Source organism: Notamacropus eugenii, chromosome 4 (genome assembly GCF_028372415.1).
Source record: "Notamacropus eugenii isolate mMacEug1 chromosome 4, mMacEug1.pri_v2, whole genome shotgun sequence".
NCBI classification, from domain to species: domain Eukaryota; kingdom Metazoa; phylum Chordata; class Mammalia; order Diprotodontia; family Macropodidae; genus Notamacropus; species Notamacropus eugenii.
In genome coordinates, this window is record NC_092875.1 from 212,608,063 (window position 1) to 212,631,510 (window position 23,448).

Sequence of the window (23,448 nt, forward strand, 5' to 3'; positions counted from 1 at the left end):
CAATTCAATTCAGTTGAATTCAATAAACATTTATTAAGACAGTATTATGTACCAGTCACAAAAACAAGCTGTAAAGGGGGAAGAAGAGGTATATCATGTTTTGCAAAATCCAAACCAGGCAGAACTGCTGATGGAAAGAGGAAATAAAGCCAATGTTTCCAGCATTTAATACTCAAAATGAATATAACAATACTTAGGAAGGTCATAAAATATCGCCACTTAAGATCTATATATATTGAATTTTGTACGATGTATCCCAAAAGTCTTAATGCATTTTAAAGCTATAATAACCCAGGCAGTATAAATGCAACACAATTTTTTAAAAAAATTGTAAGGTTAATTACTTAGTTTCTCAAAATATTGATGTTTCACATTCTAAATAATCTACTACAGTCATTTTAAAGTGAGGCATTAATATGCTTGTATATTTTCAACAACAACCTTGGCCACTAATTGCACAAACTAAAAGCTGATTGATTGAGGTCCTTTTAAAAGCATGCAATAAAAAGAACTTAAATTGTTACTACTGGCCTAGACAGAATGTCCCAGTCCTGAAGTAGAGACAATATTTAAGCCTTAGTAAAATACAAACAAAAAAGTCCACACACTTGTAATGACACAGTATTTGAGAAGAAATCACACATTGAGCTGCTGGCCTCATAGATTCTGGAAATGACTGACTGAAAATTCATCAGAGTATAGACAAGTTGAGGGCTAATGTACAATTCATCTTTGTTGTTTCAACTCTCTTGGGATGGTAACATTGGCAGTAGTCTGAATATGATGTCAGGCAGGGTAATCCCTATTATACACCTCATGGAATTAAGGTGATGTATACAGAGATTCAAAGTAGGGGCTCTTTCCTTCTCCATTAAGCAACTGAGTAATTAATACAAATAAAATGACTAAAATACATATACTGATTGAGGTAAATAAGAGCAATGTGACTGACCAAACCAGGGCATTTAAAGCCTTTCACAATCTGTCCCCAATTTATCTTTCCAGGCTCATTTTATACTACTCTTTTTCTTGAATTCCATAATCCAGGCAAACTGGCCTTCTATCTATACTACATACATAGCACCTCATCTCTACTCTATGTTCCTTTACATGGGTCATCACCCATACCAGGACTCTTTCTTCATTTTCTCCACATAGAATAACTCTTCCTTCAAGATGAAACTTAATTATCATGTTTTATATGTATTTATACCCAGGCAAGCCAGCCTAGATGAAGAAGCAAAATACTTAGAGGTAGAAACAGGAATATGTACAAGGAGAGTCAAATCATCACTATTACATCCACCCCCATCTCCCTGCAGGCCTTCATTGAGATAGTTCAGGATCCTGAAGCCAAAAGCTTTGGGAATAGCAGTGCCACCAAGACCACTGATTTGGCTTCTATACCAGGCCCCACAGCCATAACTGAAGGTAGAAATTATTGTGGAGAAGGGGTCCACTGTTCTCCCCACCACAAACACCAATTTTTGATCAAATACAACCAAAGGGAAGGTAACCCCAAGACCCCTGGGCAGGGCAAGACCTCCCTTCTTACCCCATCACTGGTTCTGCTTACAACCTAGCTCTCATTCTAGAAAGCAATCCTTTGTAAAAATACAATCGGGCATCTGATCACATAATCACCTATAAATGGACAATCATGCTTATCCAAAATTCTGTATTTCCCCTCTGATTATAGCCTCTTCTCTTTGCATTTCTCCCCTTCCCTCACTCATCCTCATTGCATCCTGCCAATTCACAACTAACTGTTCTCACCTCATTCTACTTCAGTTTAACTACAGTCAAGATTGATTTTGTAAGGAATGGCTCTGCAATGCAACTACCAGGTCTGTATTGCAAAGAAATTACAAAAAACAGAAAAGGACCCGAATGAGCAAAAATATTAATAGTGCCTCTTTTTGTGTTAGTATAGAATTGGAAATTGAGGGAATATCCATCAATTGGGGAATGGCTGAACAAGTCGTAGCGTATGAATGTAATGGATTATTATTGTTTCATAAGAAATGATGAGCATTGGATTTCAGAAAAACCTAGAAAGACTTCAATGAACTAATGCTGAGTAAATTGAGCAGAGCTAGGAGAATACTGTACATAGTAACTGTGTGTTCTTCTTTCATTGCAGAAGAAGGCCATGCCATCAGAGAAATAATGACATGACTTGCACTTGACTTTGTTTTGAGTGAGAGAGGGCTCTGTAGTTCACCAGCCTCACTTCTCCTCCAGAGCCATCTGAATCCAGTGACCAGATATTCATCAGGTGACTGGAGATGACCCAGGATGAGGCAATTGGGGTTAAGTGACTTGCCCAAGGTCACACAGCTAGTGAGTATCAAGTGTCTGAGGTGAGATCTCACATAGTAATTACAACATTGTGCAATAATCAACTTTGCTAGACTTAGCTCTTCTCAGGAATGAAATGATCTAAAAAAATTCCAAAAGATTCATGATGGTAAATGTTATCCACAAGCAAAGAAAGAAGTATGGAGTCTGAATGCAGATTGAAGTAAACTATTTTTCTTTCTCATTTTCTTTTGTTTTGTTTTGCTTGTTTCTCATAGTTTTTTCCTCTTGTTCTGATTCTTCTTTCACAACATGACAAAGATGGAAATATTTTTAATATGATTATACATGTAGAGCCTATATCAGAATTCATGCCATCTTGGAGAAGAAGGAAAAAAGGGAGGATGATAATTTAGAACTCAAAATCATATACAAGTAAATGGAAAATTAAAAACTCATAATTATTTTTTTAAAGGAATGGTTCTGGATGAAGCCAAAATGGTGGAATGAAGACAAGGATTTGTCTCAGCTACCTCCTAAACACCTCCTACCTTTAAAAAAATTAAACAATTCTAAAGCAGCAGAACCCACAAAAAGATGAAGTGAAACACATTTCCAGCCCAAGACAACTTAGAAAATCAGCAGAAAAAGCCAATCACACCTGGGTGTGGGTGGAGCATAGTTCAACACAGACTACCAGCACAGCCTTGGCCACAGCAAACTAGAAGCAGGCCTTAAGAATGATTGAATCATCAGCAGCAGGGGCAATAGCATCTTCCAGAGCTCTCAACCCAAAGATGGTAAGGGGGCAATCAAACAACTACTCAGGAGATGACAGGGGTCTTTTTGCAAGCTCTGAGGCAGGACTGTTGCTTTGGCCATACTTGGTTCGGGCTGTAGTCCTGGGTTGCAGTCCCAGGGTGAGAAGAAGCATTAGCATAGCAGGGCTTGTGACCACAGTGGGGAGTTGGGGTGCCTTCTTCACAGCTGCAGAGAAGAAAAGAGTGCTTCTGGTCACTAACAGACCAGAGAACAGGCCAGTAGAAGAGTAAACACACCTCCTTACAACCTTGGTTAAACTTAAAACTTACAGGTCCTTAGAATTATCTCTGAAAACTGCTGCACAAAACCCTGAAGCTTGGGATGGTATAGCCTCAACCCTGAAAGTAGAACCTTACTTTAACAAACAACTTAAAAGTCAAGTAATAGGCTGGGAAAATGAGTAAACAATGGGGGGCGGGGAGGGGGGAGGAAGCTCTGACTATAAAAACACTAAACACTAAAGGAATGAAAAAATAGAACACAATGTGAAATATGTCACTGGAAAAACAAGTGACCTGGAAAACAGATGCAGGAGATATAATTTTAAAATTATTGGTCTACCTGAAAGCCACGATGAAAAAAAAGAGCCTAGACATCATCTTTCAAGAAATTACCAAGGTAACTGCCCCGATAATCTAGAACTAGAGGATAAAATAGAAATTGAAATAATCTACCAATCACCTCATGAAAGAGATCCCAAAATGAAAACTTTCAGGAATATTATAGCCAAATTCCAGAGTTCCCAGGTCAAGGAGAAAATATTGCAAGCAGCCAGAAAGAAAAAAATCAGTCAGGATAACACAAAATTTAACAGCTCTTATCTTAAAAAACTGGAGGGTTTGTAATGGTATTCTGAAAGGCAAAGGTGCTGAAATTGCATCCACAAATCATCTACCCTACAAAACTGAGTATAATGTTCAAGGGGGAAGAAGAGACATTCAATAAGACAGAGGATTTTCAAGCATTTTTGACGAAGACCAGAGCTGAATAGAAACTTTGACTTTCAAATACAAGACTCAAAAAGGCAAAAAGGAAAGGAAAATCATAAGAGAATTAATAATTGTAAACTGTTCATATTCCTTCATGGGAAGAGGACACTCGTAACTCATAAGACCCTTCTCGTTATTAGGGTATTTAGAAGAAGTATATATTAGACAGAGAGCACAGGTATGAGTTGAATATGAAGGGATGGTACTTAAAAAATACAATTAAGAGGTGAAAGAGAGGAATGTACTGGAAGAAAGGGAGAAGTAAAATGAGGTAAATTATCTCAAAAAAGAAGCAAGAAAAAAGTTTTTATAGTAGAGGGGAAAAGCAGGGAGGTGAGGGGAAATGAGTGAACCTTACTCTCATCAGAATTGGCTGATGCACAGTCAATTAGATATAGAAATCAATAGTAAGAGGGGAAAGGGATAAGAGAAGGGGGCTGTGATAGAAGGGAGGGCAGATTGAACAAGGGGGAAGTAAGAAGCAAAACATTTTTGAGGAGGCACAGTGTAAAAAGAGAAAGAGAATAGAAAAAATTGGGGAGATAGAAGGAAACGCAATCAGCAATATGTGAAAAAAAATTGAAGCAAGTTTCTCCAATAAAGGCTTCATTTCTCAAACACATAGAGAACTGAGTCAAATTTATAAAAATGAGCCATTTCCCAATTGATAAGTGGTCAAAAGACATGATCAGTTTTCAGATGAAGTAATCAAAGCTATCCAGTCATATGAAAAAATTACTCTAACTCAATATTGATTGGAGAAGTGCAAACTAAAATAATTCAGAAGTACTACCTCAGATCTGTAAGACTGGCTAATAGAAAAGAAAAGAAATGACAAATTTTGGAGGGGGCTAGGAAGAATGAGACATTAATGCTCTGTTAGTGGAATTGTAAACTGATTCAACCATTCTGTAGAGCTATTTGGAACTTTGCCCAAAGGGCTATAAAACTACATATACCCTTTAATCTAGCAATACTACTATTAGGTCTGTATCCCAAAGGAGATAAAAAACAAAAAGGAAAACGACAAGTAATGTACAAAAATATTTATAATAGCTCTTTTCTGGGAGCAAAGAATTAGAAATTGAGCGGATGTCCATTAATTGGGGAATGGCTGAACAATTTGTGGCATATGATTACAGTGGAATAGTGTTATACTATAAGAAATGACAGAATGCTTCTCAAAAAACCCTGGAAAAACTTTTGGGTTGATGCGAAGTGAAACGTACCCTGTACAAAGTAACAGCAATGTTATAAGATGATCTACTGTGAATAACTTAGCTATTCTCAGCAATACAATGATCCAAAACAACTCTGAAAGAGTTATGATGAAAAATGCTATCCATCCGCAAAGAAAGAACTGATACTATCTGAATACAGATTGAAGCATACTTTTTAACTTGCCATATTTTTCTTAAAGTTTTTTGTCTGTTTTCTTTCACAGCATGATTATTATGGATACGTTTTGCATGACTACACATGTATAAGCTACTTACTTGCTTTCTGAATAGGGGTGGGAGAATGAGGAGGGAAGAAGAGAAAGAATTTGGAACTCAAAAGTTTTAAAAATGAATGTTAAAATTGTTTTTACATGTAACTGGTCAAAAATAAAATACTAAATTTAAAAAAGAGAGATTTACTTCTTGAAAAAAAGGAAAGGCTCTTACATTTTCTCCTAGTCTCCTGAGGAACTAGCAAAGTGCTGTAGATATAATAAGCTTAACAAATGCTTGTTTAGGGACAGTTAGGTGGCATAGTACACCAGGTCTTACTTAGAAGGAACCGAGTTCAAATGTGACCTGTATGACTCTGGGCAAGTCACTTAACCTTAGCTGCCTCCCAAAATAAATAAACAAATAGCGATGAATTGAATATTCCATTAATGTCAAGGACTTCAATGTCTTTCCAGTTACTCATACATGCAACTTCAGTGTCATCCTTCACTCTTCACTCTCACACATTAAAACATTACTGAATTTTGCTCTCTCTGCTTTCACAATATTTTTTTTGCATAAGATCCCTTCCAGCTAACTCATGCAGCTACAACCCTGGTACAGGTCCTGGTCATCTCTCATTGGGACTACTGCACAAGCCTTCTAACTGGTCTTTTTAGCTCAAGTCTCACTCCATTCCAATTTAGCCTTCACTAGGCTGTCAAGTTGAATTTTTTTTTCCTCAAAGCCTCTGTTCAGACCATTTCAGGCTTACATGCACAGTAAGTGCTGATCACTTGTACCCACCAGGACCCCCTGGAATCCTCTCCTAGTAATGAGCTGTCACAGCTAATATTTTAGGCTGTCCTCTGGCTGGAGACAGACCCAGAGATCTCTCCATAGCAGCTAAGAGCCAAATCCACCCATGCAAGACGGAATAGGTCACAGCAGCTGGTTACTTGCTGAAAATGATTCTAGCACACTTCCTGGTCAGTTCATAACCCCTCCCACTTGCCACAAGGGACCTCATGATCCCTTCCTGGAAGCTCTGAGTTCTTCAGTCCTTTTAGAACTCACCTAAACAGACCCCAGGACGCATCTTCAGCAAGGAGCCTCTCAGCTCCCGACCCCCATCCCCACCTCAAGAGGTGTGAACTAAGATTGGCTCATCAGCCCCTCCCAGCTCCTAACACCCCTGAGCCCTGACCCCACTCCCCAAATAGTGGCCCTGAGGACTCTGAGACCATCACAGAAGCTAGGAGCTCGGTGGGCACTTTGACATCCCGGGCAGTAGCCTTATTTTTCCCTTCCAACCCTGCCTAGCCCAAAGAATTCTTCCCTGAAGCTCCAAGCCTCGCCCAAATCAGAACCCTCCACCTCTGTAGCTTAGAGCAATCCCACCCAACCATCCACTGACAGGGACTGAAAGACCCCTCCACAGCCAAGCTAAAAAGCCCCAGGCACCCCTTCCCAGCAGCTACTTGAAGAACTATTCAGCTACTGACATGGACCCCAGACTCCAGGCTCCTCCTGCAGCCCTCCCCATACCCACCTGCCCTCTGAAAAGAATAACACAAATGATATCCTATTTTAAACTGGGTCTTAATCTCATTCCAGCACGTGAGGAGGCTGAAAGGGAAGGAGTCTAGATATCGGGTCACTCAGGTTTCCCCCTGGGATAAGATTTCAATATCTACTTCCAGGGGCCCCACCTGCTTGCAGCAACTTAGCTGGAAAAGCTGCTGGGAGATTCTCTCAAGAATCAGTTCAGGATTCCTTTCTAGAGTTGGTTAGGTCTAGATTTAAAGCAACCTTCACTTGACTGGTAATACATGTCAGGTTCAGGCTGATCAAGAACCCATCATGTGCTAATTACAGGCCTATCAAGGTAAGATCTGGAGCCCAACACCTATTTATATGCAGATAAAGCAGCTCTTATGGGCTGCTTATAATACTTTAGCACTCTAGCTAAAGACTGACCAGGAATCCCTCTGTAGCAGCTGAAAAGCTAAATCCACTCAGGTGGAAGGACAAGTAGTCTCTTACCATAGCTTCTGAGTCTAGGTCACTCACTATCATGAACTCCATCACCAGTCTTGGGCATTTCTGAGGCCCCAGTACTTTTTAAGGGTGACCCTGGAATCCTTTCAGGCAGTTCAAAGACTGACCAAGGACCCCACCTTAGCAACCCCAGAGCTCCTCCCCACTGACTGCATGTGATCTGTGATTGTGTGCTTAGCAGCCCCTGGCAATTGGTTGAGAAACCAATTGAGAGCCACTGGCCCTTTCCCTGGGCAGGGGGGCGGTGCTCAGAGGCCTGCCTGCCCCTTCACAAAGACTCTGGTATGTCAGCACAAAAGTTATGATTCCCCACCCACTGCTTGTTTGAGTCCTTGACAGCAGCCCTACCTGGTCACGTCTCAGCAACTCTAATGGCCCATCCAGCCACAGAATTTTTCATCAGTTGAACTCCTGTCCACCAAGGAGTGGTACTTCAGGACTCTAGATTGGAGACCTAAAGCAGGAATTGGGAACCAGACTGAGAACCTGCTGAGAAATCTATATCATGTATTCTTCAACCAGGAATCTATAAAGAATACCCGTACAGAATCACTGCTTGTGTGTAATGTTTTCACCAATTAACTTGCTCACAGGTTACTAGGAGATGCAGTTCAGAGATTCCTAAAACCCCAGTACTTCTTGTGTTGCGGTGTTTATGGTTGTCTGTCATTCTACTCTGTTCACATTTCAAATATTTTAAGTAAATGAAGGTACATCAAGTTTCCGAAATTTCCTCATCGTAGAATTTCACTATGGAGACTATTTGAATAGTTATAGAAACTATATGAATACGATATGAAATCAGATACACTGAATGATATGGAGAAAGTGAATTAACAATTGTAGTAGGTCAATTTTATGGATTTAAATATTTTATTCATTACCTCCATAAAAGTCTTACTCTGATATGTTTTAGAGATGAAATATGTATAAATAGTATGCAAGGTCTAGCAGGTTCTACAAAATCATAAGGTCTTTAAGGAAAATTCTAACAAAAACAGGTATATTTTCTCAAAGACCAGTCCTGCCAGGGAGGGAGATGTTCATTACCAGTAGTCTTACCAATGAAGTACTAATCTTTGGATATAGATGAAGAGAATTGTGAGATATCAAGAAGGAACATAAGCACTCAAAGGATCAAAAGTCAGGCATTTTATTGCTCATAAGAATTAAACTCACTAATGCTGATTAAAGTTAAAGAACTTTCCTGCCAATTAATAGACCTCACCTGGAGTCCACTAAGGGAATTTCACTAGGGGAGACTTCTTTTGTAGGAAGGCCCACACTTTTTGTTAATTAATGAGGCACTGGGTCATGAGGGTCCTGAGGACCTCTGGCTTTGAAAAGTGTATGTATATTCTTCAGTGAGGTTTTGCTTTGGGGGCTTCTTTGAAAGAAGTTTGTATGCCAGATGAGACTTGGGGTAGCCATGTCCCCCATACCCCCTTGCTTGGAAAATCCAGATGTTGGTGCTTCTCTTTCTGGTAACTATGTATATATGTAATGGTCAGACACTTAGATCTGTCTTTTGATCTTGTCGTGTATGTATTGCTTATGGTCAGATAGAACCCCTGTCTGGTGGTCTATTTCTCTGCTTGTATTTACTCTGTTGGTATATGTGATTAAAGAAGATTGCTGATCCCTCAAAAGTTGCTTTGCTTTTGGAAAAGCAGATCTAAGAACCTGTGCAGCAGGCCCTTCTGTGTATGACAAGCTGCTTGCTGCTATACTCACCAACCCTAAAATCCCATGAGCAAGAACAGGCAGTTGCTCAGATGTGCTTACTGATAAAAAGTTCAGATCTCTGTGTCTTTGTCATTGTATGTTATTATTGTTTCTGGGCAGATTCACAGGGACTAGGAAGGAGTCTGGACTGTAATCCTTCTCATTCCTTATTTACCACAAGGTCATTATGATTAAGAAAGTGTTATCCAAGGTTAACTTGGATAAACTTGATAAGTTTGCTAAACTTTGATTATGAAACTGAACTTTATTGATTATGACCAATAGAACCTTACATTTGTTGTTTAAATGTTGCAGACTTAAGCAAAGCACATAGTAAGAACTAAGGTTCTTAGTAACTTCCAGGTACATAAGTAGATCAATCAGAGGTCAAATACAGTCACTTCTATCAGCTAGAGCCCAGTTAGCCTAGGACTTGGCTACTTCTCACACCATGGTAACCCATAATAGAAAGAAAAATAACACATGGCCATCAAACCTTTACATATCGTTTCCAATTCTGTAGTGCTCATGGTAAAGTGCCATGAGATAGGCAGTAATTACTCAGTATCATCTATTTTTGAAAAATTGACATCTTTTTACTGTATTTTGTTTTTTGTATGTTTATGAACCCATAAATGCGGGTATTCATGTTAATAATGTAAATTGATGATATATCTATGACTGCATGTACTGCATGGCTACTCACATCTTTCCCAAGGTTCATAACATGAGTCCATTCAATGTGGTATGGGCCTTCTTTGCAATCTCTTGCCATCACACGTTGACTGTATAATGGTTGTTCCGTGTTCTCATCCTATAAATTCCTACTAAAGCCCCCATCACTGAGGCTTCCCTTGCAACAAAGAAAAACAGATAAGCAAAACCAAGCAACATAACTCCATCTGGAAGGAGATAGCATAACATTAATTTCACTTGGTAGATAAAGATGAGAATCTTGTGGAATGATTCGAGTTGATATAAAACTGGGCGAACTGAACCAGACAATTTATTTTTACTCATTTCAAATAAAAAGTTATCATAAGGAATTTGCAACTAAATGAGAGAATGGCTCTCATGTTCTCCTTGGGGAGGGAAAAAAAAAGACATGGTGAAGATAAGCTCTTTGTGTACCCAAAGGTAACAAGAAACATCATTTCAAGGGATACTTTGTCATCCAGTTTTGCAGTGTTCATTCACAAAACAGTCATCATGAAGATAATTATAACTTATAAATAAACTTGTTATAAAAGATAGAGAGGTATGAGAATTCCAGGAATACTTCAACACACTTATCCAAACCTAGCCTTGATTCTCTGTGACTTTAATGAGAAAGTAAGAATGAACAAGGATGATAAAAAAATATTGGAGGGATGAAGTATAAAATTCAGAAGTGAAAGAAGCCAGTTATGTAGGCTACTAAGAAGCCACATGGCTGGCCATATATACTTTTTTCAATAAGACAACTGGAATATATGGCATATGGTAATCACACAATGATATCACTCTAAATAAAATTGACTGTCTCTTAACATTAACAAAAGAGGCAGCTGGATGTCATTGATAAGAAAGCTAGCCTTGGATGAAGCAGACCTGGGTTTGATTTTCACTTATGACACATTTAGGTTATATTACCCTAGAAAAGTCACTTAGCTTCTCAGAATTATAAGAAACTCTCTAAAATTACAAGTATCAAGAAAATGTCAATGGTGTTTCCTCATCTGGCAATCCCTATATCAATGAAATTACAGGACCAGTTCCTATTCCCTCTATCCCCACAATATAATAATCAACTAATTACAGATGTGGAAGCTATTTTAGAATCAGCTGTTTGTAAAGTCATACAAGCAATCTGTTATAACAAAGGTGAAAATGAACATCAAATAAAAAAGAGGGGGAAGGAGAAAGAGGTGAGATGACAGTTCCAATCAGACCTATTTACCTAGGCACTGAAAAATGAGAGTTAAAGAGGTTGAAATGATTTGCCATCATTTCTCATAGAAAATTAACCAACATAAAGCAATCACTATTAAAAGGAGACCGAAACATCCCAGAAACTTCAGCCAGTAAACACATTATTGCTTTGCCATTTGCAGAGATGTTATATCCAAAAGAAATACTGTTTTAGAGTACAGATTTCATATGTAAATCATCACAGAGGAAGATGGTAGAAAATTTTGAATAGTAGTATGGTAAAATAGTAAAGCAAATGCAAAGGAAAATGAGTTTTCAGAGAGTTTAGAGTAAGATTTAGGCAAGATTTATTATTCCAAGTTAATTTAAAGACAAAAATGGAAGAGTGACATCAAAGAGACAAAAAGTAAGGAAAAAATTTTTCTGTATTTATGAAAATTATTTTAAAAATCAATGAATTATTTTTTTAAAATAAACATGAATAAAACAGACATGCTTGAACTCTAAGAAATTTCGCTCCCTGTGTATGAAAACAGTAAAAGCAACTAGACAAAACAAAGTATATCCAGAAAATCTGTGTTACAGGCACCAACATTTTGATAGTATCAAGACATCAATTTTCAAAATATTTAAAAGAGAGGAAGTTACCAAATGATATGTTGAGAGAGGGTCAGGGAAATCATTGACTGTATTACTATAAAGTAATAAGCAGTTGAGAATGTGGACCAGGCAAATTCCCCCCACACACACACCTCACATACAGAAGAGTCCAAGTTAAGATGAAAATAGAAGGGTTTTATTAGAAGGAAAATTAGACATGAATACTTGGGAGAGGCAGGGGTAATTTTTGCTTGAAAACAACAAAGAAAAAGTTCAGGGATATGATAAGGTAGAGAGTGGACAGTAGAAGACAGGTAAATGTTTTGCAGCAACATTTGATCAAGAAGGCTGGTTTAAGCAAGTCTGAGATGCATAGTTCAGCAAGGCAAGTCAACAAATACCAGCAAAGCTGTATGGGAGTGAGCAAGACTTTTGACTCACTTCAGCCTCCTGAGTGGCTCCTTTTGGCAAACAGGCTTACTCTGTGTCCTCCACATCTGTATAGTAAGATAACTCATGAAAAATGAACATTTTAATCTCAGGAGTATTTTTGTAAGAGGAAATCAACAAGTATCAAACCTACATGCTTACTTTCTCAGTTCAATGAAATGAAATTATCTACATACAGATTAAGACTATTTTTGATAACAATATGAGAAAGTGACATATATGCTTCTATAAAGGACTATATATTTAAAGAAACATATTTCACCGAAAGATACAAGGAATATGAAACACTGCTTTGTGTGTGTGTGTGTGTGTGTGTGTGTGTGTGTATGTGGCTTATTGTTTACAAAACCCATCTGACTTGGTTGATCAAAATCTAACCTTGAAGTCTTTTTTCAAATGAAAGTAATATGTACATGTTAAAATCATGTTATGTTTCTTGACAACTTCAGTTACTGATATCATTTTGTTCAATGATCTTTCAGTTTTAAACATAACATAATAGTTGATGCCATTTGTAAAACATTTGATCATTGATCAAGGATTATCACATATTAGCCCTCATAAGAGTCATACAATAACATCGTGAGGTAGGTACTTCAAAGCTTTTATTCCCATTTTACAGTTAAAGAACCACAGGCTCAGAGAAATTTAGAGACTTGTCCATGTTCACAAAGCTATTAAGTGTTAGGAAAGGGGATTTGAACACAGGTGCTTCTAACTCTGAATCCAGTACACTTTACATAATGCTACCTCTCTAAGCAACAACAAAAAAAAATGAGATGTGTGTTCAACAAAGGTGTTCAAGGAGTAACATGCCTTGCAGAGTGCAAATGGATTTGGAAATCCCTATAGAATCTATAGAAGATAAAGTCTCTGGATGCTGTTGTTGTCCTTTGGTTGCTTTCCTATCGATAATAATCCAATAGATAGCCCAAATGCTTGTTAGAAAAAAAAAAAAAAAGACTGTCAACTTCGTACTTTAGAAAATAGTCACAAAGAAGCTTCAATGTGCAGGCAGCCAACATAAAAAATAACAGCCAGATACAAAGTTGGCCTCAAGAGCTGTGTGTGGGGGGAGGGGTCAAGCATGTATGTACCTGATATAGAATCTGGGTCACCCAGAAAGACCAATCACAACTCTCATCCACCTGCATTCTGTCAATTATTGACTTCAAAATCCATGAGATGTGACTCGAGAAGAATGGTTATTACATGTATGGGGGAGATTTTTCTATCTAAAACAAGAGTATCTGAGCTCTAAGTTGAACAGTTGCTCACCCCTAAGACCCTCATATAGATTCTGATATTTGCATCAGTGTGTCTGTCAGCAGATGATATGATAGGACTGGAGATTGCTGGGGATGGAAGCTCAATTCCATGTGGACAGTCTCGGGCTGGTAAAGGTGGGAACTTCTAAATCTTAGAGTTCTCACGAGGCCCCCCAGGAAACAACTGGGAATCGAGGTGAACCGAGCTATCTCGTGTATTTCCGCCTCTTCCCGTGAGATACATGATGGGAGGAGCATCCCCGCCCTCGAGATTGTCCCGGATCTGGGCACACCCATTGTTACCTAACAGGCACGGTATTCAGATGCAAACTATGCGGCTGGAGAGCTTAATTGGAGTCAGGAAAGCCTGAAAGTTCTCTTGGGAGGAGGGGCCACGTGTGAGGACAGAAGGCTCCGCTTTTCTTCTCTCCTCTCTCCCCTCCCCCTCTCTCCCCACTTACACTTCTACTTCCAATCTCTTATTGTAAGATCTTTGCCTCCTTGGGAGATCTTTCTCTCTCCCTCCTAAGGAAGAATTCCCTCTGCACTTGTAACCGAGACCCTGAAATAAAGCTCAACCCTTGTTCGACTCGGATAGGTCTCTTCTCTCATACGAGTATCCGTTTTGGCCAGCCGAAGACCTCCGATAGAGGTAAGGTAAGACTCGGGTAGCCCACAGGCCTCTAGGCCTGGCAGGAGATTTAACAACTGTGGTTGGAACAAGACTGGAAACACTGCTTACCCTCCATTTAATGTTCAGCTGAGATAGTGGTGGTAACTGTAGACCTTATAATCCAAGGAATCAGTTTAAACATCCTGAATTTCTTAAACTAATTCATGTTTAAAGTAGTGTGGGTGCTCTCTTTGGCTGTAGTAGCAGTGGCAGTGGCAGCAGCAGCAACTGCACCTGAATTGTTCCAGGCTGATGAGGAACTGAAAGGAAACATTTGAAGCAAGAGGAGTCATGATTTAAGGAGGAAGTGAAACTACCCCTGCCAGCTTCAGGGTTCACCTCTTGAAATTCCATTAAGACTGACAAGGAGAGAAATCTGAAGCTGGTAGAGCTGAGTGAATGAACTCACTTGTTTACCCAAGGTCACAGAGGTAATTTGACAGCAGGGATAGTATCTAACCCCAGAGCTTCTAGTTATGGAGGCACAGCTTGGAAAAGATCTTTAAAAAGATTTAGGAAGGAGGTCATTGAACTTGACTTTGATTAGTTATCGAGGAAGATGAAGTTCTCATTCTTTTGAAACAGGAACATATTCAGTTGCACCTGTGGATCGCTTTAGCAGTGGAATATTATAAGCAAGGAAAATCAGAAGATTTGGTGAAGTTGATGGAAATAGCATTGATAGATGGCAACCTGGATTACAGAGATCATGAAAAAGACCTACTGACTTGCTTTGATACATTGGCAACCTAAAATGTACAACAGGTCAGGAAGGAAAAAACAAAACAAAAAAGAAAAAAACAATAAGGAACCCACTACACAGGCAACCTTGTTGTATGTGATAGCTGATAAGATTATCACGTATGTGTGATCGGAACCATTTTTTTAAGACACTGCTTCTATCTATTCAAAGGTGATAAAATGGACCATATTATTTGCATAGTTTCATTTTTTACCCAGTCTTCAAATAATTTTCCAGTCTTTCTTACTAAAATTTATAATTCTTTCAGAAAAAAAGATTATAGAGGAGCCCTTGCATATTATAAAAAAAGCACCATGTGCCAACCTAAGATAACAAGAGTAAGTCTACTTTTGTGAAACTGAACAAACAGAAGAAATATCCTTTGGCATTCAGCAGGGACTTGGAACTCAATTCCAAGGGTGTGGGAATATTATTTAGACTGGCTATCTTTGAACTTAATAATAAAAAAGCTGATTATCAAAAATGCCATCTAGCTTCCTTCCCCAGCTTTTACTATTAATACAACATAGGGGTAGAAGTTATGAAGACAGAAGCTTATCAGCTAGCTAGGTCTTTCCATACTCAAGAAGACTTGATCAAACTTTCCAGTACTACTACCAAGCCACCTTGTTTGTCTCTCTTTTTACTACTATGCTTTAAATTTTTTTTTAGTTTGTTTCAGATGCATATTTACTGAGGTGAAAAGGAGAATGTGCCTCAATGCTTTGAGAAAATTTTGAAAGCCTATCTCAACAATTAGGAAACATGGAAATTCTTGGCTCTCTCAATGCTGCCTTGGAAAATCAAGACAGGAAACATTGCCAAAGTCCACTTAAAGAAAATCACAGAGCTGTATCCTAAAGATGTTGAGGTATGGATTGAACTGGCACAAATTCTAAAGCAGACATAAATACAGGAACTACCCTGTCAGTTTACAGAACAGAGACCTCCAATGTAAAGGAAAAGATATAGATCATCATACCAGAGATTCAAAATAACATGAGCACCCTCCATTTTAGGCTCAGAAACTTAGGTGAGGCAAAGAAACATTTTTTGTTATTTCTGGATCCTGCCAAGGGTGAGCGGAGAATGAAAAGCATTACTATGCTGCTATCTTTGTCATACAATCTCACCAGGCTTTATAAAGTAATGTGTGAATGCTAGGAAGGAGAAAAACTGTATAATAATATATTATCAGAATATCCTAATCACATTGATTGCTATTATTGCTTAGCAGCAATGACTAGAGATAAAGGGAACCTTTTATGAGACTTCAGATTGGTATAAGAATGTGAGGATTGAAATTTTCCAACCTACAAAGAGACTAAGGCATAGTTCTCAGCCTATAACACTTTATTAAACTGTCCATGTTACCCTTTAATGCAGTGGACCTCGTGCCTTCCTCATGATCTGAAATATCTCCTTCTTTAGGGACCTTATTTTCATAGTTTGCTACCCAAATATGCAAAAGAGGCATTGAAAAATATAGAATCTCATTGGTTGACAGACTTTGTTTTGAGGATCAAAAATAACATATTAGTACAGGAGGATCATAGGTTGAATGAAGCATGGGGCATCTCCACTGACTTAGTGATTATAAGATGGTCATAAAATGGTGACCTGCTCAAGTTGGACAAGAGAGAATGTGCTAAACTTGCAAAAATAAATTAGGGGACTTTCCAAAGCATCGAGGCATCCCACCCATGCTGAGTTTGGACATGGACTTTGAGTAAAACAATATGGAAATATCGTTGTCAGCATTCTTGTTGTTGCAAAAGTGAGCCTCATAGCTTGGTAAACAAGTAGTGAATATTACATTAAGTTTGAGGATCACTATAAGAAACTATCTACCCCTATATGATTTATATATCAAACTGATTGGAATAGAATAGGGGTACAAATGAAGTATTTTTCAAAAGACGTCCTTCAGATTAATCAGGATCATCCAGATGTTTGGTCTCAGATTGGCAGTCTTCATTTGGCCAAGCAAGAATGGGTCCAGGTCAGAAGAAGTTTGAAAGAATATTAAAACAGACATCCACTCAAAATGGCACATTCTATGCTGGCCTTTGGCAATCTGGCAACATCTGTGCATCAACTCATCAGAAACCCAAGAGAAGGAAAAGCAACATCATGGTAGTGCCCAAACAAGTCTTCAGAAATGATCTTAATAACCTTGATGGTCAATGGCATATGTGGTGTACTAGACCACAAAAGATATTTCCCTGAAGTCCTTGATGCATTTGTCCAAATAAAAAAGGCAACCACAGATATTAACGATGTGTTGCTAAACTTAGCACACATCTGTGTGCAGCAGAAGTAATATATCACTGCTGTTCAGGTGTATGAAAACTACCTCTGAAAGTTCCACAAACACCAGAAAACCTGAGGTCATGCTATATTTGGCCTACTCTCTCTTCAAATGCAGCAAACTGCAGAAGTGCAAATAAACTTTGCTGAAGGATACACATGTGACACCCAGCAATAGAGTTTTCATGTTTAATGTGGTGTCGGGACTTCAGAAGCTACCTAGTTCTGTCCTCAAGGATGAGAAAAGTAATCTCAAGGTGTTGTTTAATATGGTTAAAAACTGGAACTTGTCCACTGGTATTTTATTTATTTGAGTAAAATAGGAGAAAAAAATCAGATTGACTTGGCCCTTGCTTCTAGAGAAGCCAGAAAGTGCTGAGGCAGGCTCAATACCATGTGACCCACATCCATAAACAGAGAGCTACAAATAAATAGGATCAAGAGAAAAAATGTTAAGGTAGAAATTGTTGAAGTAATAGCAAAAGAAGTATCTGTGAGAGAAAGAAAAGTAGAAACAGTGAGCCTGGTACATAGAGAAGACCAAGAACATCATCATGTTCACGGGAGAAGCCAAAAGGGCAAAGGAAAAAAAGAGGGCTAAAGCAGCTGGTGTTCTAAGACGGAAGTGAGTTTATTGAATTTGTCAGAGATGACACTCAAGACATTCCTGTGTCCAAGAGAAGAAAGGTAAGGACAGTGGAGGAAGCAAAAAGGGGAAGAAGATGAAAATGAGGGGAAAAAAAAGAAAAAGCAGAAGAGGCTACCAGAGGAAGATGATGGTTCTGATAAAGACTAAACTGAAAATGGCCCCAGGTCAAAAAGGCGTCACCCACCTTGAGCAGAAAATAAAAAGACCTGAGTGGAATAGGTTTAGTGAAGACTTTTCAAATTGTAATTCTTGTCCCACGGGTGAGGTAAGACTGAGAGGCTCAAGGTTACAATATTTTTAGAGTGGAATAATTCCATATAAGGACATAAAACTGTCTAGTACATTAGGGTCTCAATGATTGGATGAAACTTACATAATTCTTCGATGTCTTCATTTCAAAAGGGTTTGGCTAGATTTCGCATCTAGAATGTAAGATCATATTCTCAGCTAATGAGGATAATGGTCAGTGGGAAGGGAGGGACTTGCGTTAGAGTCTATATATATCATTGCTTCTCCTTTGTCTTCAGCTTTTCCTGCTCCAGGTGAACTGGTACAGGAATTGCCCTATTCTCGAGAATCTAATAAATAAATCTTTCTGTCATCACTTTGAGAGGCCTCTGAGTAATTAATTTAAGTAGGGATCCAAGCCATCCCACACAGACCCCTAAACCAAAACAGTTGTTTCTTCAATGAAGGGACAAAAAATCAAAAGCCAAAATCTCATCAAGCTGTTGTTGTTGTGTTTTCCTTCCTTTTCCAAGAGGATCATGACATCAGGGAAATAATGACATGACTTGAAGTTGACTTTGATTTGAGTGAGGTAGGGTTGTGCAAGGTCACCCATCTCATTTTCTCCTCCTGAGCCATATGGATCCAATGACCAGATATTCATCAGGATGACTGGAGATGGCCCAGGATGCAATGGGAGACCCTTGTCCTTTTAGGCTAAGGCCTTTTCAGGTATTCACTTAAAGTGAGATAATGGCCATTCAGGGAATAGGCCTAGTCCCTTTAAGAAGGGTTGGATCTTTTAATTAAAAACAAAACAAAAAAAAAAAAAATCAAAGTGGGTGTAGAAGAGTCTCAGGGTTGCTGTGTCAAAGAGAAACAGTTACCATTGACATTCACTGTAAAATTCACTGAAAGCCAAAGACAATTTAGAAAGTCAGCAGGAAAGGTCTGTTTCATCATGATGAAAGAGAAGCGTGGTCCAGCACAGGTAACAGACAATGTTCACCAGGCCCCAGCAAATCAGGAGCAGGTCTTGTGCAGCACCAATGATATTCACAGCACCTATAGCAACCATGAATATCTCAATGCAATTCTAAATCATGAAATACAACACTCTCCACATGATAGACAGAACCAAAACATTTATTCAGATACCATAAAGTCAAATACATTATAATGACAAAAATCTATACACAACAGCAATGCAGAGAACACCAGCACCCCCAAGCCTTCCCTCTGTTAGGCTTCCCACAAAGTAGCTGCATTAAACAAATCACAAGCAGGCCTCCTTAAACAAAATCACAAACAAGCCCTGTCACTCATGCTAGCCAGCAGCCTGCTTCCCTGCATCCTTCTTATCTCTGACTAGACTGACCAATTACTTCTCAGCTCCACTGTAGCTTCTTCCTGTTCCACCCATTCAGCAAACTCCTCTGACCACAGGCTCCATGTGACTCAGCCTTCCATGTGACCCAGTCAGGTGACATGGGTCCATTAACAAATGGGAAAGATCTTCCCATTTAAAATAGGGTGCATGGACAGGTTCTCAGACAGAAGCACAACAGGAGAATCATGGGCCTCCATAGTGTTTGGGGAGGTAATTGAGGATTTTACTCAGCAGGAGGTTACAGATATTTTGAATTGGTTCACCCAAAAGATGGGAGAATCATTGGTATCCTGGATGGTGAGAATCAGTGAAAAAGATAAATTTTTTGGAGAGAAAAGAGTAAATAGCCAGTGGATTCAAAGTCAGAATAGATCAACAAGAAAAACATTGTTTACTACTCTATTCAGAGCAGGGATAGATTTTGAAAGAGTAGATGGCAATCCAGCTAATGAACTATATAAAATGTATTGAGGAAAGAGGCTTGATATTAGACTTAGCAGGGAGATGAGAATTGCCCCTGAAGATCCTCCTGAAACATTGAATCTAAGATCAGAACACCCACAGGGAGATTGGGAAATTGAAAAGGCCCCAGCTCAGATTACAGAAAGTATGCCTCTAGTCAGAATGATGACCTCAAACGGCAAGTTAGAAAACAGTAAATAGCAGTGAATGAAGCTATGATAGTGGGTTCATGGACTCCAGAAGCATGGCTGACCCTTTACCCTGTTTCTAGTTATTGTCTCCTTGTTTTGTTTTGGCTTTTTGTCAGGCCACCTTGTTTGTCGGTTTTCTGTAGGCTTAATACCCTCCACCTGCAGATGCCTGATTGTTTAAGCCAGATGTCACCCTTGTCTGATGTTCAGTGTCACCCCCTGGACTAAGCATTGACTAAGCTCTGGATGCTAGTTAAAGAACTGACCCCTCAAATGGGACCTCTTGAGATAGGGACAGCTCTACATACAATCTTAGCAGTAAATAAATAGGGAAGAAGAGACCTTTACCCCTTACCCCACAATTTGGGGCCCCATTTATTCAAGGGGGAAATGATGGGGTGCTTTTGTTCAAACTCCACTCTGAGATATTGTTTTATGTGCTTATTTTGTGTGACCCCTGTTATTGTTGTAAAGTTCTATTGACATCAGTTACCTAAGATATTTTTTTTGTATGAATATATGTATTTTAATGGATTTTATTTTTCTTGCCTCCCCAATGGATGGGGGAGGGAGAGAATTTGGAATTGAAAAGAAAATAAATTTTTATTTTTTTATTTATTTATTTAACTTTTAACATTCATTTTCACAAAATTTTGGGTTCCAAATTTTCTCCCTTTTTGTCCCCTTCCCCCACCCCAAAACGCCAAGCATTCTAATTGCCCCTATCACCAATCTACCATCTCTTCTATCATCCCTCTCTGCCCTTGTCTCCATCTTCTCTTTTGTCCTGTAGGGCCAAATAACTTTCTATACCCCTTAACCTATATTTCTTATTTCCTAGTGGGAAGAACAGTACTTGACAGTTTTTCCTAAAACTTTGAGTTCCAACTTCTTTTCCTCCCTCCCTCCCCACCCTTTCCCTTTGGAAGGCAAGCAACTCAATATAGGCCAAATCTGTGTAGTTTTGCAAATGACTTCCATAATATTCATGTTGTGTAAGACTAACTATATTTCCCTCCATCCTATCCTGTCCCCCATTACTTTTATTCTCTCTTTTGATCCTGTCCCTCCCTATGAGTGTCGACCTCAGATTACTCCCTCCTCCCCATTCCCTCCCTTCCATCATCTCCCCCACCCTGCTTATCCCCTGTACCCCACTTTCCTGTATTGTAAGATAGGTTTTCATACCAAAATGAGTGTGCATTTTATTCCTTCCTTTAGTGGAATGTGATGAGAGTAAACTTCATGTTTTTCTCTCAGCTCCCCTCTTTATCCCTCCACTAATAAATCTTTTGCTTGTTTCTTTTATGAGAGATAATTTGCCCCATTCCATTTCTCCCTTTCTCCTCCCAACATATTTCTCACTCACTGCTTGATTTCATTTTTTTAAGATACCATCCCATCCTCTTCAATTCACTCTGTGCACTCTGTCTCTATGTGTGTGCACATGTGCGTGTGCATGTGTGTGTGTGTGTGTGTGTGTAATCCCACCCAGTACCCAGATACTGAATAGTTTCAAGAGTTACAAATATTGCCTTTCCATGTAGGAATGTAAACAGTTCAACTTTTGTAAGTCCCTTATGACTTCTCTTTGCTGTTTACCTTTTCATGCTTCTCTTCATTCTTGTGTTTGAAAGTCAAATTTTCTTTTCAGCTCTGGTCTTTTCATCAACAATGCTTGAAAGTCCCCAATTTCATTGAAAGACCAATTTTTCCCCTGAAGTATTATCCTCAGTTTTGCTGGGTAGGTGATTCTTGGTTTTAGTCCTAGTTCCTTTCACTTCTGGAATATCCTATTCCATGCCCTTCGATCCCTTAATGTAGAAGCTGCTAGATCTTGTGTTATCCTGATTGTATTTCCACAATACTTGAATTGTTTCTTTCTAGCTGATTGCAATATTTTCTCCTTGACCTGGGAACTCTGGAATTTGGCCACAATGTTCCTAGGAGTTTCTCTTTTTGGATCTCTTTCAGGTGGTGATCTGTGGATTCCTTGAATACTTATTTTGCCCTCTGGTTCTAGAATCTCAGGGCAGTTTTCCTTGATAATTTCATGAAAGGTGATGTCTAAACTCTTTTTTTGATCATGATTTTCAGGTAGTCCCATAATTTTTAAATTGTCTCTCATGGATCTGTTTTCCAGGTCAGCTGTTTTTCCAATGAGATATTTCACATTATCTTCCATTTTTTCATTCTTTTGGTTTTGTCTTGTGATTTCTTGGTTTCTCAAAGAGTCATTAGCCTCCATCTGTTCCATTTAATTTTGAAAGAACTATTTTCTTCAGTGAGCTTTTGAGTCTTCTTTTCCATTTGGCTAATTCTGCTTTTGAAAGCATTCTTCTCCTCATTGGGTTTTTGAACTTATTTTGCCAATTGAGTTAGCCTATTTTTCAAGGTGTTATTTTCTCCAGCATTTTTTTGGGTCTCCTTTAGCAGGATGTTTGCTCGTTTTTCATTCTTTGCTTGCATGTCTCTCATTTCTCTTCCCAGTTTTTCCTCCACCTCTCTAACTTGATTTTCAAAATCCTTTATGAGCTCTTCCATGGCCTGAGCCCATTGAGTGGGCTGGGATACAGAAGCCTTGACTTCTGTGTCTTTCCCTGATGGTAAGCATTGTTCTTCCTTATCAGAAAGGAAGGGAGGAAATACCTGTTCACCAAGAAAGTAACCTTCTACAGTCTTATTTTTGTTCCCTTTTCTGGGTATTTTCCCAGCTAGTGACTTGACTTCTGAATATTCTCTTCACACCCACTTTGCCTCCAGATCCTCCCAGTCAGCACTTGGGGTCTGAGATTCAAATGCTGCTTCCTAGACTCAGGGTTTTTGGCAGGGGTGGGGCTGCTATTCAGTGTGAGATTAAGTTCAGGTGCTCAGGTAGGGGCAGGGCCATCACAAGGGGCTCAGTTCCCTCAGGGGATTTATGCAGAGACCTTCAACAATGGATCCAGGCTCCTGCCTGCTTGGGGAGCCCTGGTCTGCTCCCGCCTGCGCTGCTGCCTCCTGAGGGGGCCTGAGTTATGGGGGCACCCCACTCCCCTCTCGGCAAGCTGAGAAGATCCTCTCACCAACCTTTGGGGCCCGTGGGTGGAGGGACATGTGCGGCTGCTCTGGATTCTGTCCCTGAAGCCTGCTTGGATCTGCTCCTCTCGGTGCCACACGGGCAAGGCAGGGCTGGGCTCAGCTCTGGGTCCGCAGGGTGAAGAACCTTTTGTGAGAGGTTTTCTGGGCTCTCTGGAACAGAAA

At 39.3% G+C, this 23,448-nt stretch overlaps 1 pseudogene; it reads left to right on the forward strand.

The window, feature by feature from the left end:
- The first annotated feature begins 1,268 nt into the window (after positions 1-1,268).
- LOC140502420 (RNA polymerase-associated protein CTR9 homolog pseudogene) lies at positions 1,269-18,123 on the forward strand (annotated as a pseudogene).
- The last annotated feature ends 5,325 nt before the right edge of the window (positions 18,124-23,448 follow it).